Source organism: Nycticebus coucang, chromosome 8 (genome assembly GCF_027406575.1).
Source record: "Nycticebus coucang isolate mNycCou1 chromosome 8, mNycCou1.pri, whole genome shotgun sequence".
Lineage (NCBI taxonomy): Eukaryota > Metazoa > Chordata > Mammalia > Primates > Lorisidae > Nycticebus > Nycticebus coucang.
Genome location: NC_069787.1, coordinates 68,217,963 through 68,230,573, shown reverse-complemented (window position 1 = coordinate 68,230,573; position 12,611 = coordinate 68,217,963). Strand labels below are relative to the sequence as shown.

The 12,611-nt window shown below is 39.0% G+C and overlaps 1 protein-coding gene across 20 annotated transcripts in view; it reads left to right on the top strand.

The window, feature by feature from the left end:
• Positions 1-12,611, top strand: part of THRB (thyroid hormone receptor beta) — a 381,781-nt gene that overhangs the window by 35,704 nt on the left and 333,466 nt on the right. For 6 of the 20 annotated variants that reach the window (XM_053598970.1, XM_053598957.1, XM_053598963.1 and 3 more), the window contains exon 1: positions 8,395-8,517. The exons of 10 other annotated variants lie outside the window; for them this stretch is intronic. The gene's annotated coding sequence lies outside the window, so the exon portion shown is untranslated. Of the gene's footprint in view, positions 1-8,394; positions 8,590-12,611 lie in introns of those variants that run through there. 4 more of the 20 variants (XM_053598969.1, XM_053598955.1, XM_053598962.1 and 1 more) reach the window with 3 other exon arrangements.

Below are 12,611 nucleotides of genomic sequence, written 5' to 3'. Positions count from 1 at the left end.
CCGCAGACCTTACAATTTGCACCAGATTTGTCCTCTTTCCCCCTAAACTATTTCTATAATGACAAATAAATCACAGCTTAGATAGCATCACAATTCACTACTTTTTCCCCTTTAATCTCTGTCTGGGATAGATGCAATCGAATGGTCAAATTAAAAAAAAAATCTGTAAAAGAGATAGTATACAAACTGGTTACTCAATGACAGGAAGATGGTTAAATATGTTTATATCATAACTATCATATGCAAAACTCTATGTCATAGTCTCACAAAATAGAGAAGAACCTCGCTTCTTTAAAGAATTTCTATCCCATGACAGCCAAAACAGACTGAATGAAGGCATTCCTATATGCTCCATAACACTTTCAACTTGCTTTTAAGTGGTTTGCTCTGAAAGTCTAAAGAAACTGTATACTTTCTTTTTTTACTGAATTATATGCTCATACAGGTAACAGTTTGCAGAAAATTTCAGTGAAGCAGCTGATAAAATGCTTTAAAAATATACTTCAGAGAGTAGAGCAACAAAAATGATGTAAAAACAGCATCTCCACATTCAAGCTGCTTAAACCGACACTGGTCCTGGCCACATCCACTTGTTCCCTTCAGCCAGATGCAATAGAGTAATAAAAATCCATCCAGTATGTCATTGACTCTTTTTTATTTATTTATTTATTTTTGTATTAAATCATAGCTGTGTACATTAGTATGATCATGGGGCACCATACACTTGGTTCATAGACCGTTTGACACATTTTCATCACACTAGTTAACATAGCTTTCGTGGCATTTTCTTAGTTATTTTGCTAAGACCTTTACATTCTACATTTACTAGGATTCACATATACCCTTGTAAGATGCACCGCAGGTGTAATCCCATTAATGCCCCTCCCTCCATCTACCTCCCCCCTCCCTCCCCTCCCTTTCCCCCTTCTCCCTATTCTTAGGTTGTAACTGGGTTATAGCTTTCATGTGAAGGTCCTACATTAGTTTCCTAATAAGGGTGAGTACATTGGGTACTTTTTCTTCCATTCTTGAGCCACTTTACTAAGAAGAATATGTTCCAGCTCCATCCATGTAAACATGAAAGAGGTAAAGTCTCCATCTTTTTTTAAGGCTGCATAGTATTCCATGGTGTACATATACCACAATTTATTAATCCATTCGTGGATCGATGGGCACTTGGGCTTTTTCCATGACTTAGCAATTATGAATAGGGCTGCAATAAATATTCTAATACAAATATCTTTGTTATGATGTGATTTTTGGTCTTCTGGGTATATGCCCAGTGGAGGGATTACAGGATTGAATGGCAGATCTATTTTTAGATCTCTAAGTGTTCTCCATATCTCTTTCCAAAAGGAATGTATTAATTTGCATTCCCACCAGCAGTGCAAAAGTGTTCCCTTTTCTCCACATCCACACCAACATCTCTGGTCTTGGGATTTTGTGATGTAGGCTAGTCTCACTGGAGTTAGATTGTATCTCAAAGTAGTTTTGATTTGCATTTCTCTGATGATTAAAGATGATGAGCATTTTTTTCATATGTCTGAAGGCCATGCGCCTGTCTTCTTCAGAGAAGTTTCTCTTCAAGTCCCTTGCCCAGCCTGCAATAGGATCCCTTGTTCTTTTCTTGCTAATGCGTTTGAGTTCTCTGTGGATTCTGGTTATTAAACCTTTGTCGGAGACATAACCTGCAAATATCTTTTCCCATTCTGAGGGCTGTTTGCTTGCTTTCCTTACTGTGTTCTTGGCTGTGCAGAAGCTTTTTAGTTTGATCAAGTCCCAATAGTGTATTTTTGAAGCAGCTTCAATTGCCCGGGGGGTCCTTCTCATAAAAAACTCGCCCAACCCAATTTCTTCAAGGGTTTTCCCTGCACTCTCTTCTAGTATTTTTATAGTTTCATGTCTTAGGTTTAAATCTTTAATCCAATGAGAGTCTATCTTGGTTAATGGTGAGAGGTGTGGGTCCAGTTTCAGTCTCCTACAGGTTGCCAGCCAGTTCACCCAGCACCATTTGTTAAATAGGGAATCTTTTCCCCATTGAATGTTTTTAATTGGCTTGTCAAAGATTAAATAACGGTAATTAGCTGGATTCATCTCTTGGTTCTCTATTCTGTTCCATACATCTACTTCTCTGTTTTTGTGCCAGTACCATGCTGTTTTGATCACTATTGATTTGTAGTATAGTCTGAGGTCTGGTAGCGTGATTCCTCCTGCTTTGTTTTTATTTCTGAGTAATGTCTTGGCTATTCGAAGTTTTTTTTTTTTTTGTAGAAACAGAGTCTCACTGTACCGCCCTTGGGTAGAGTGCCGTGGCGTCACACGGCTCACAGCAACCTCTAACTCTTGGGCTTACGCGATTCTCTTGCCTCAGCCTCCCGAGCAGCTGGGACTACAGGCGCCCGCCACAACGCCCGGCTATTTTTTTTTTTTTTGTTGTTGTTGTTGTTGCAGTTTGGCCAGGGTTGGGTCCGAACCCGCCACCCTCGGCATATGGGGCCGGCGCCACACTCACTGAGCCACAGGCGCCGCCCGGCTATTCGAAGTTTTATCTGATTCCATATAAAACGAAGCATTGTTTTTTCAAGATCTTTAAAGTATGACAGTGGAGCTTTAATGGGGATTGCATTGAAATTATATATTGCTTTGGACATTTTAACAATGTTGATTCTTCCCAACCATGAGCATGGTATATTTTTCCATTTGTTAACATTCTCAGCTATCTCTTTTCTTAGAGTTTCATAGTTCTCTTTATATAGATCTTTCACGTCCTTTGTTAGATAAACTCCCAAGTATTTCATCTTCTTTGGCACTACTGTGAATGGGATAGAGTCCTTAATTGTTTTTCAACTTGACTATTGTTGGTATATATAAAGGCTACCAATTTATGAATGTTGATTTTGTAACCTGAGACGCTGCTGTATTCCTTGATCACTTCTAAGAGTTTTGTAGTAGAGTCCCTAGTATTTTCCAGATATACAATCATATCATCTGCGAAGAGTGAAAGTTTGATCTCTTCTGACCCTATGTGGATACCCTTGATCGCCTTTTCTTCCCTAATTGCAGTGGCTAAAACTTGCATTACAATGTTATAATAAAGTTCTCTCTTCTCTGCTTATTCATAAAAGATCCTCTTGGAATGAAGCCAGAATTATTTTAGGCCAATTGAAGCTTCTGAAATAGAAAAAAGCTGGAAAGAGGAGGTGGCCAACAAACAGAGAAGTAACAAATTACCATTTGGGGTCAAATGCCGATCTGAATAAATTGATAAGTCTGAAGTCTGATTATCTTTTAAAGTATTATATTGATATCTGTGTTTTCATTTGAATCATAATTGTTATTTAACTAAAGTCATGTCTCATCATCAACTCACAAAATAGAATCCCCTTTTCAATTCACATTTCTCTCTGACACTGACAGAAGAAAACATGACATAATGGAAGATCCTACAATTGGGTCAGATCTCTCTGAATCTCAGAACCGACAGTTTGACAGAGAAGGGAAAGCAGGAAAGATATATTATCTAAGATTGGAAAATAAATATTTTTCAGGAAAGGTTGAAAAGAGAATTCAAAATCAAATTCAATACCCCAGGTAGGCTGCCTTCCCTCTCTGCTTAGGGAACTGAATAATGCAGGTGAGTGATCCAAGAGTTCAGCACCTGTAAAGACCTGACTCTTGGGGTAGAGACTTGAATCTGAACTTACTACTCTATGATGGTTTTAAAAACTCGTAAGTCTTTTTACTCCCACAGTAGGTAGTACAAACCAAGCACATAGTCAAGTCTTATTGAAGGAATGAATTCAAGAAAAAGCAACCACTGCATGGACCCCATCCTTGTTCTTTTCATAGTTAAAATAGAATTCCTTTTCTGTGCATGAGGTTTAATTGTGGAGAACTTAGGGCTGGAGCTGTTTTGCAAACCACCATCTACAACTCTACATTTTCTGTGGGGGTTGAAAAATAAAAAACAAGCCATTGCAGTGGCTCATGGCTGTAATTCTAGCACTCTGGGAGGCCGAGGCAGAACAATCACTTACACTCAGGAGTTAGAGACCAGCCTGAGCAAGAGCAAGACCCTATCTCTACTAAAAATAAAAAAAATAAATTAGCATGGTGGTGCATGCCTGTAGTCCCAGCTACTGAGGAGGCTGAGGCAGGAGGATCGCTTGAGCCCCAGAGTTTGCAGTTGCTGTGAGCTATCATGATGCCACTGCACTCTAGCGAGGGCTACCCAATAGCCTATCTCGGGGCTGGTGGTGGGGTGGGGAGGAAAGAATAAAAAGAAAGAGCAAAGCTTTGGTCTGAAAAGCTTTGACTCTCAAAATATGGGAAAGGTTGTTTATTCTATCAGCTTCCTTTTTCTCTAAAATTAGCAATTACATGGTCTTTTACATCTTGTTCCACTCTAAAATTCTATAAATCTGATTCTGGGATTGCAAGTCTGCCTCCAAAAAAATGACAGAGATGAGTGACTGGGAGATAGGAGAAGAAAGGGAAATCATAAATTCTTTATGAGAAATTTCATCTAAAACTCTTCCTCTCTGTTCACATGTAAATTATAGATACTCTTTAATTCAGCCATACCTGTTTTTATAAATGCCAAACATATGTCCAGTTTTAAAGTGTAGTAGACACTATATTGCATTTTTTTTGATTTAATAACATCTTCACTGAGTAATCTGCATACTGTGCTACTCATTTAAAGTGATACAGTTCAGTGATTTTTAATATATGTATTCATCATTTGCAACTATCACCACTATCTAATTTTAGATCATTTTTATCATCCCCCAAAGAAACTTTGTATTCGTTAGCACTCATTCCTCCTTTCCCTAGACAACCACGAATCTATTTTTCTCTCTCCATAGATTTACATGTTCTAGGTATGTCCTGTATATGGTATCGTACAACACGTGGCCCTTTGTGGTTGATTTCTTTCACTTAGGATAATGTTTTCAAGGTTTATCCATGTCATAGCATGCGTGGGTACTTCATTTCTTTTTATTGCTTAGTAATTGTCCAGATTCTTTGACTGTTTTTAAATTGTGTTATCTTTTTTCGTTGTTCTGCCCTATTTTATCTCATTGCCTTCACTATATGGCTGTATGATAATGTCTGTGCTTTCTTTTGATTATTGAGTTCTTTACATATTCTAGATGTATGAGATCTGACAATTAAGTTTAAAACTTGTTATCCTGTGCTTACATTGGCAGCATTGTACAAACAGCTTGGTAAGGCTTCATAGCCTTGGTAGACATGTATGGGTGTCTCACAGTTGTGTTTGTGTCAAAGTGTGATGGTGTCTTGCTGAGTGGCATTCATTATTATTGAACATTTTTGTGTGCCATGGCGAGAATGTCAGAGCTTTTGTTAGAGCAACAAACAAACATTAAATTTCTTGTTCAGCTTGGCAAGAGTAGAAGTGAAATCAGGCACATGTTAGTCCAAGTTTGTGGGGAAAATGCCGTGAAGAAAACAGCAGTGTACACAAATGGATTAAATGTGTTTCTGAGGAGAGAGAAAGTGTCACTGATGAAGAGAGGTCAGGGCAGCCAATAAGGAGCAGAACTGATGAAAACATTGTAAAAATTCATTGAATTGTGTGTCAAAATTATTAGCTGACTGTAAGAAGTATAGCAGACCGAGTAAACATGGGTAGTGAAATAGGAAAATCTTAACTGGAAATCTTGGCCAACAGTTCATGGCTTTTGCATTATGACAATACACCAGCTCACATGGCACTGTCTGTGAGCAAGTTTTTAGCCAGTAAACAAATAACTGTATGGTAACACTCTCCCCACTGACCTGATATTGCCCCCAATAACTTTTTTCTTTACCCAAAAGTAAAGGAAATATTGAAAGGAAGACATTTTGATGACATTCAGAACATCAAGGGTAATATGACAACAGCTTTAAGGGCCATTCCAGAAGAATAGTTCCAAAATTGCTTTGAAGGATGGACTAGGTACTAGTATTTGTGCATAGCTTTCCCAGGGAAGTACTTCAAAGCAACCACAGTGATATTCAGCAACAAGGTATGTAGCACTAGAAATAGGATGAGCTTGCAAAATGTAATTGTCCAACCTCATAAATCCCTAATCAGACATACAATTTGCAAAATTTTTCTCCCATTCTATATTCTCTTTTGGAATGCCACATTTTAAAAACTGCTATGAAGGAAAAGAAGAGAGTGCTGAGAGAGCATGACAGGAAGACCTACTTTAGCCTGGGAAGGAAGAGTCAGGGAGTTACCCTGAAACATGTAGAGGATTTGATGGAGCCATCTACAGGAGGAGGGGAGCATTGCAGGCAGAGGGAACAGCAGGTGCAAAGGCCATGAAAGAATTGGCTGAGTTTAAAGAAGGGTAGGAAGGCCAGTGAGTACAAGAAAGTAGATAAGTGAGGTGGAGAAGGGTAGAACACAAAACTTTGGAAGAAGGTAGAGCCAGTTCACCTAGGACCTTGTAGGCCACATTAAGGAATATGGATTTTATTCAGAGAGCAGCTGAATGTTTTTGACAATTTCAGCAGAGGATATGCCATAATTTGATGTGAACTTTAAGATCATGCTGGCTTTTTCGTGAAGACTGATGTGTGGAAATAAGGTATAAATAGAACCACGATGACGACATAGAGGCTGTTTCAATTGCTAGACTGAGCGATGATGGCAGCTTGGACTAAGATGGGGCAGTGGAAAACCAGTGAGGTGAATAGATTTGGGATTATTTTAGAGATATAGTATGTAAGAGTTAGAAGTGTGCTTTCTAAGGCAAATCAACTTTCCTGTGCCACTATTTCCTTAGTAGTATATAGTAAAACGGAAATAATAATAGGCTCCATCTCGTGGAGTTGTTAGGAAATTTTAGCAAGTTAATAGTGCTGCATATGCATCATGAGAGTGCCTGGCACATAGAGAATGCTTTAATAAGTATTAATTTTATTTTTTTACTACTTAAATGGACAGGTGTTGTTGATGGTTTGGATAGGGAATGGGGGGAGGTGTCAAAGACAATTGCCAGGTTTCTGGCTTGAGTACTAAGTGGTTGTTGGTGCTGGTGTCTCAGATGGAGGAAACTGAAGAGAAGCAGGGATGGAGGGGGCAGATCAAGAGTTTTGTCTTGAATCTGTTTGCTCAGGTATGTTTGAGAGATATCCAAGTAGAGTTGTAAGGCAGCTGGAATTCAGTGCTCGGAGCAGTGTCCTGGGCCAGAGATAGAGTATTTATTCAAGATCAGACTAAAATATACTAGATAAATTTTGAAAACAGTCAGCAGTTGAAAATAATTCAGCCTTGTCCTAAATTGGACAATAGAACATCAGAACAATTCAATGAATCCGGTTTTCTTTGGAGAAGTGGAAGACATAGCAAAGGGAGTCCACACTGTCACCAAATAAACCAACTTTGAACTTCACTTATCCATTTACTGTTTGGGTGACCATAGTGACACGTGTTGGCAATAAATACAGTGGGTTAGAGGGACGACTCATCACCAGCTCCCAGGTCTCTGCTTGAGGACCACATGGTTTGTAGAGCCAGTTCCTGGGATGAAGGAAAGTGGAAGGAAGCGTGTTTCTCATAGCCACAGCTTTCTCAGCTAAATAATAATAGATCTTCCTCTTAACAGGAGGACCAGAAGGTACACACATAGTACAGGCTCAGTGATGTTTTTCTTATATGATTTTGGGCTCTCCTTCCCAACCCAGCTGTAAGCATCTCCACCAACTTGCCTAGATCTGCCTCCAATTTTAGATGAAACTGTATAAAGGCAGCAGTGAGGTGACAGAGCAGGTCTGGGGCTAGGGCAGTAGAGTGAGAAACTTGCCTTGGGCACCAAATTGAAGGGGGTGCCGAAAACCTAAATAATCAAAGCAAATATTTTAATGCACTATTTTCAAAAAGTCAGAATCAATGAAACATTATTCAGGGTGAAAAAAATGTTTTAATAAAAGACAAGATCGGTATTACTGATTTCTCCTTTTTTCTCAAGCTGTACCATTTGGTGCAGGCTTGAGATAAGCTAAAAGTGAAGGGGGAAAAAAGCCTCCTCCCCAGCCCCTAAGACTCACTTCTCCTGTAGTTGGCAGCTGAAGGCTAGTGCTTAGCCCTGTGCAATCCAGTCATGTGTAGATAATAAAGACTTCAGACTGTGTTCGGACATCTGTGATATTGGGCACACTTGAAATTAGAGCTGAGGCTCCTACCAGCTCGGCCTCCAATGCTCTTCCATTAGTTGCTACATGGGAGTTGCAGCAAGGTTGCCCACCTCACTCCACCTCAGTAAATCCAGACACCATGACCCCTGGAACTGTTGAGCAAACACAAAGTGAAATGCTCTATTAAAGGCTGGGGTTTAAAGGTCAGCTTTGTGCTTATCAGCTGCGAGTCTAATTTGCTCACTCAATGATTCTCAAAGAGATTTGTGCACGCAACATGGACTGGGAAAATGAACACGTCTGTTCTGCGTGAGGACCTATTTGCTTTCCAAGGAGCAGTCATTGCCAAAAGGAGAACGGCAGGTGAGGAGCAGGCAGAAGCTGTATGGAGGTCCCCATACCAGAAGTGCTTTCTTCTGATTTTGACTTAGAAAGGTAAAGGTATATGTAATGGTTTGTGGGTTCCAGCTCTTTCGCATGAAAATCAGAAAATCTCCAACTGAAATGATTTAGCCATTTAGACATTGTTAGCAGGTGGATAATGCATAATTAAAGGACAGGTTCATCCATGATAGCTAATTTCTATCATGCAGAAATCAATTGTGGAATTTTGAGCTTGTGGGTCACTTTTCCTATAATGAAAGTTGGGTATAGGAAGTCCAATTTTTTAAAAGTATTTTTATTTCAGTTTAAAGAAAAAATTGTTCTAATTTTTAGAACACTTTGCTGCAAATATAGCAGACCATTAGAATGTACATTTATGAATGATTTGGGTTTTTTTATTTCAGATTTTTTATTTCTCTCCCCTCCCTGCCTCTTTCCTCCCCCCAATTTGAATTCAACTAATATGAAGGTACAAATGACTAGGTTACATAGTTTGCATTTCTTAAGTAAAGTTCAAGTTGCAATTGAGCCACCTTCACACAGAAGGTGTGCCATGTACCCTTACATTATGTCCATTAGGTGAGAGTGCACCAATCCTCCTCCTCCCCTCCTTCCCTACATCCTCCCCCCAATTTGAATTAAATTGAGTTTTTCTCTTATGTGGGTGTGTAGTGATTCATCTACTTCATATTAGTTTCATATTAGTATTGAATACATTGGATACTTGCTTTTTCTTTTTCTTTTTTTTTTTTTGTAGAGACAGAGTCTCACTGTACCGCCCTCGGGTAGAGTGCCGTGGCATCACACGGCTCACAGCAACCTCTAACTCTTGGGCTTACGCGATTCTCCTGCCTCAGCCTCCCAAGCAGCTGGGACTACAGGCACCCGCCACAACGCCCGGCTATTTTTTTTGTTGCAGTTTTGGCCCGGGCTGGGTTTGAACCCACCACCCTCGACATATGGGGCCGGCGCCCTACTCACTGAGCCATTTTCATTCTTGTGATACTTTACTAAGAGAATGATTTTGAAACAATAATGAGTAAAGTGAAAAAAACACATGGATTAAGTCTTCAGCTGCTGCTGCACACTAACTACATGTCAATGGTACTTTAAGATTGCATCATTTTGTTTGGTGACCTTCATAACCAACCATGACTGCATGCACCTTAATCTCTCTCAAAAAAAGCTGAGCCTGCTATAAATTGGTAAGGTTTTTTTTTTAAGACCCAGTTTTTCATTTACCTAGACTTTATAACTCCCGGTTTAATTTGTACAGAAGGACTAAGCTCCTTATTACACAACTCAGAAACCTAGTTTTGAGTTTTCAGGGACAAGAAGTACAAGGATTGTCACAAACTGAGACTGAAAGACCTCATAGATAGATCAGATGATACGTTGTTAAAGAGTAAAAGTAAACAATGCTGGGGTGGGGGTGTAGAAAATGTCTACAGAAGGAAGAAAATGTCACTTTTTGTAATGAAGTATCTTTCAGACTTTGAAACTCATAACTAAAAGTTCAGAAAGATTAAATATCAGGACAAAGTGTCTTTTGCGAGGGTTGCCAATGCATAAGTATGAGGCCTGCTGTAGCTTGTATGGTCCAGTTACTGGCCTTTCCACAGCAGTCTCTTCTTGAGTGTTTAATCATTATGGCCCAAGAATGAGTGAATACAAAGACTTTTCAGACTGTGAATAAATATCACTGGGTCCCTGAGCTACAGATGTACAGTATAGCCATGTATGTTTTACTTCTTAAAGAATAAAATAAGATTTTCAGTTGTATAAAGTGAAAAGAATATCAAAAATTAAGTTATGATGCTTTGTTCAAAGGGGTCTCATTCCCTTCCTTTTCCCCTTTCCTTCCTCCCTGGGTTTTCTTCCTAGCCGACCGCCTGGCTGGCTAACTTCCCTCTTTCTCGCCTTCTTCTTTACGGTCCTCATTTATTCTTAATGATGTTCATTTGAGCACTTAGATATTAGATTGTCTTATTCCTATCTCTATCATTATTATTTTTAAAATCAAAGTAGTAAGTCCCACTAAGAACTTAAAAGCCAAATGGGTGTCCTTTTTTAGCTTCCCATTATTCATCCAAACTTAATCTTTTTTCTCATTATTACAGGTTATTACTAAAACTAGCATTTGTATAGAATATCTTATCAGTCTATTGCCTCCTTTTGAGTTAAGATATTGTCACATATATAGTATTTGGCTGAAAGATAAGGCTAATATTCTTTAGATTGGCTTTGCTATTTTGAAAGCTTTTCTCTCATCTCCTCAAACCACACGTGAACATTCACAGAATTTGTAGACAAGCATTATGCAGAAAGCCATTAATCTGGCTTTCAGTTTTCAGGAGAGGAAGTCAAAAATTTCACTGCAAATTAGAGCTATTGGACTAAACGTTAGTCTATTAATAAGCAGGAAGAACAATTTAGCTACTTTCTCTGCTGAGCTAATACAGGGTACTGCTGTCTTTGCTCCACTGGGGTTCTCCAGCATTACTTGGTTCTGGGAATTTCCTGACAAAATGTCCATTTCTGTCAAGCAACCATTGAACCTTTCTGAGAGTAGCTAATGTGACAGTGGCATGACATATTGCATTTTAATATGCAAGTAATGTGCCTTGATTTCAGAAATGGATCATATATATATGAACCCATGAAAATGGGAATAGATGCTAACTAAGGAAAGTGCCTCATACTAGTACGTGGTGTTCATCATGCTTGCACTGAAATATGCCCGCACATAGTTCACATTCAAGAGTTTTAAATCATCATTCCTAAAGAACTTCTGATTCCCTTTCATCCTTTCTTTGTTTTTCACTGGCCAGCTTTACAACCACCACTTGAATAGGCACGTGGCTTCCTATCATTCACCTCAAGAAAATTCAGACTTCTGTCTTTGCCTTCGGACTCAACCCATTCCTGCTTTGACTTCCTGCTGTCTCACATTTGTCCTTGACCTTATTTTGGCTGTTTTGTTTGCCATTCTCTAAATTCACACCTTTCTGGCCTGTCTTTGTGTGGGCTCCGCCGTCATTTATTTTTAACATGTGGCACACAGTCCTTCACTGTCATCTGCTGGCTTGCATTCTTATTCCTGTCCAAAGCCAAGTATGGGTCTTTTATTTATTTATTTTTTTCCTGGAAGGGCCTTTCTGTGTTTGATTATTAGTTTTTATACCCAGGACTTGCTCACTCTTGACCGTGTGATACATTTAGTCTAACAACCTGAATCCATTGTAAATGTTGAAAGACTAACGTTTTTTATTTTAATATGTTTTGTAACCTCATGACAGGTGCTGAATGGGTTGTGTGTGTCTCAGTTAAGGAAATGAACTCTAAGTTGTGGCCCTGGCAAGGTGAGAATGTGTTTTAATAAAGACCTATATCTTAAGGCTGCTTCTCTATCTGATGGGACAACCCAGGCCTGATTATCTGTGTATTTTAGCTTTCCTAATTGGTAGCAGTTGTCTCTGGAAAATTGCTTATATCATTACCTAAGGTAATCATTAATATGACCAACATTGTATATTCGTTCTGTTTAACCTTTCTCTGCTGTTGCTTTTCTCAGCGTTAAGCAGTAACAGTTTTTATCATAGAAACTTTGAAAAGATTTTTTAGAGCATTTTAACCCCTGATTCGTGGTCCTGTGCGATTATGTTGATTATTTTATATACTCAAGTCTTTTTTACATAGTTCCTAGGTTTAACCTCCATACTTCTATCTTTTACAATAAATCACCAAGAGAACTCAGGAAAGTCTGACCATTTCTGTGCCTGGGGTCAGTGCTGTGCAGATGGGATATGTTGAAAGAAGGCTTTGAAATGCAATGTTCACCCAAATGGTGTTGGGGGAGTTTGAACTACGAGGAGACAAATAATTGCTTCTTGCTGACCAACAATATTCCTAGAGGTCTCGGGGACAGAAAGTAGTAGTCATTAAGACCACTTCATTCAATAATTATTTATGAAGTACGGTCCTGCTTATAATGACAGATTTCTTGCTTTCCTAGAAACTTACAGCAATCCAGTTGGCCAGTAAAAAAGCAACTACTCATCTCTTCATAGTTC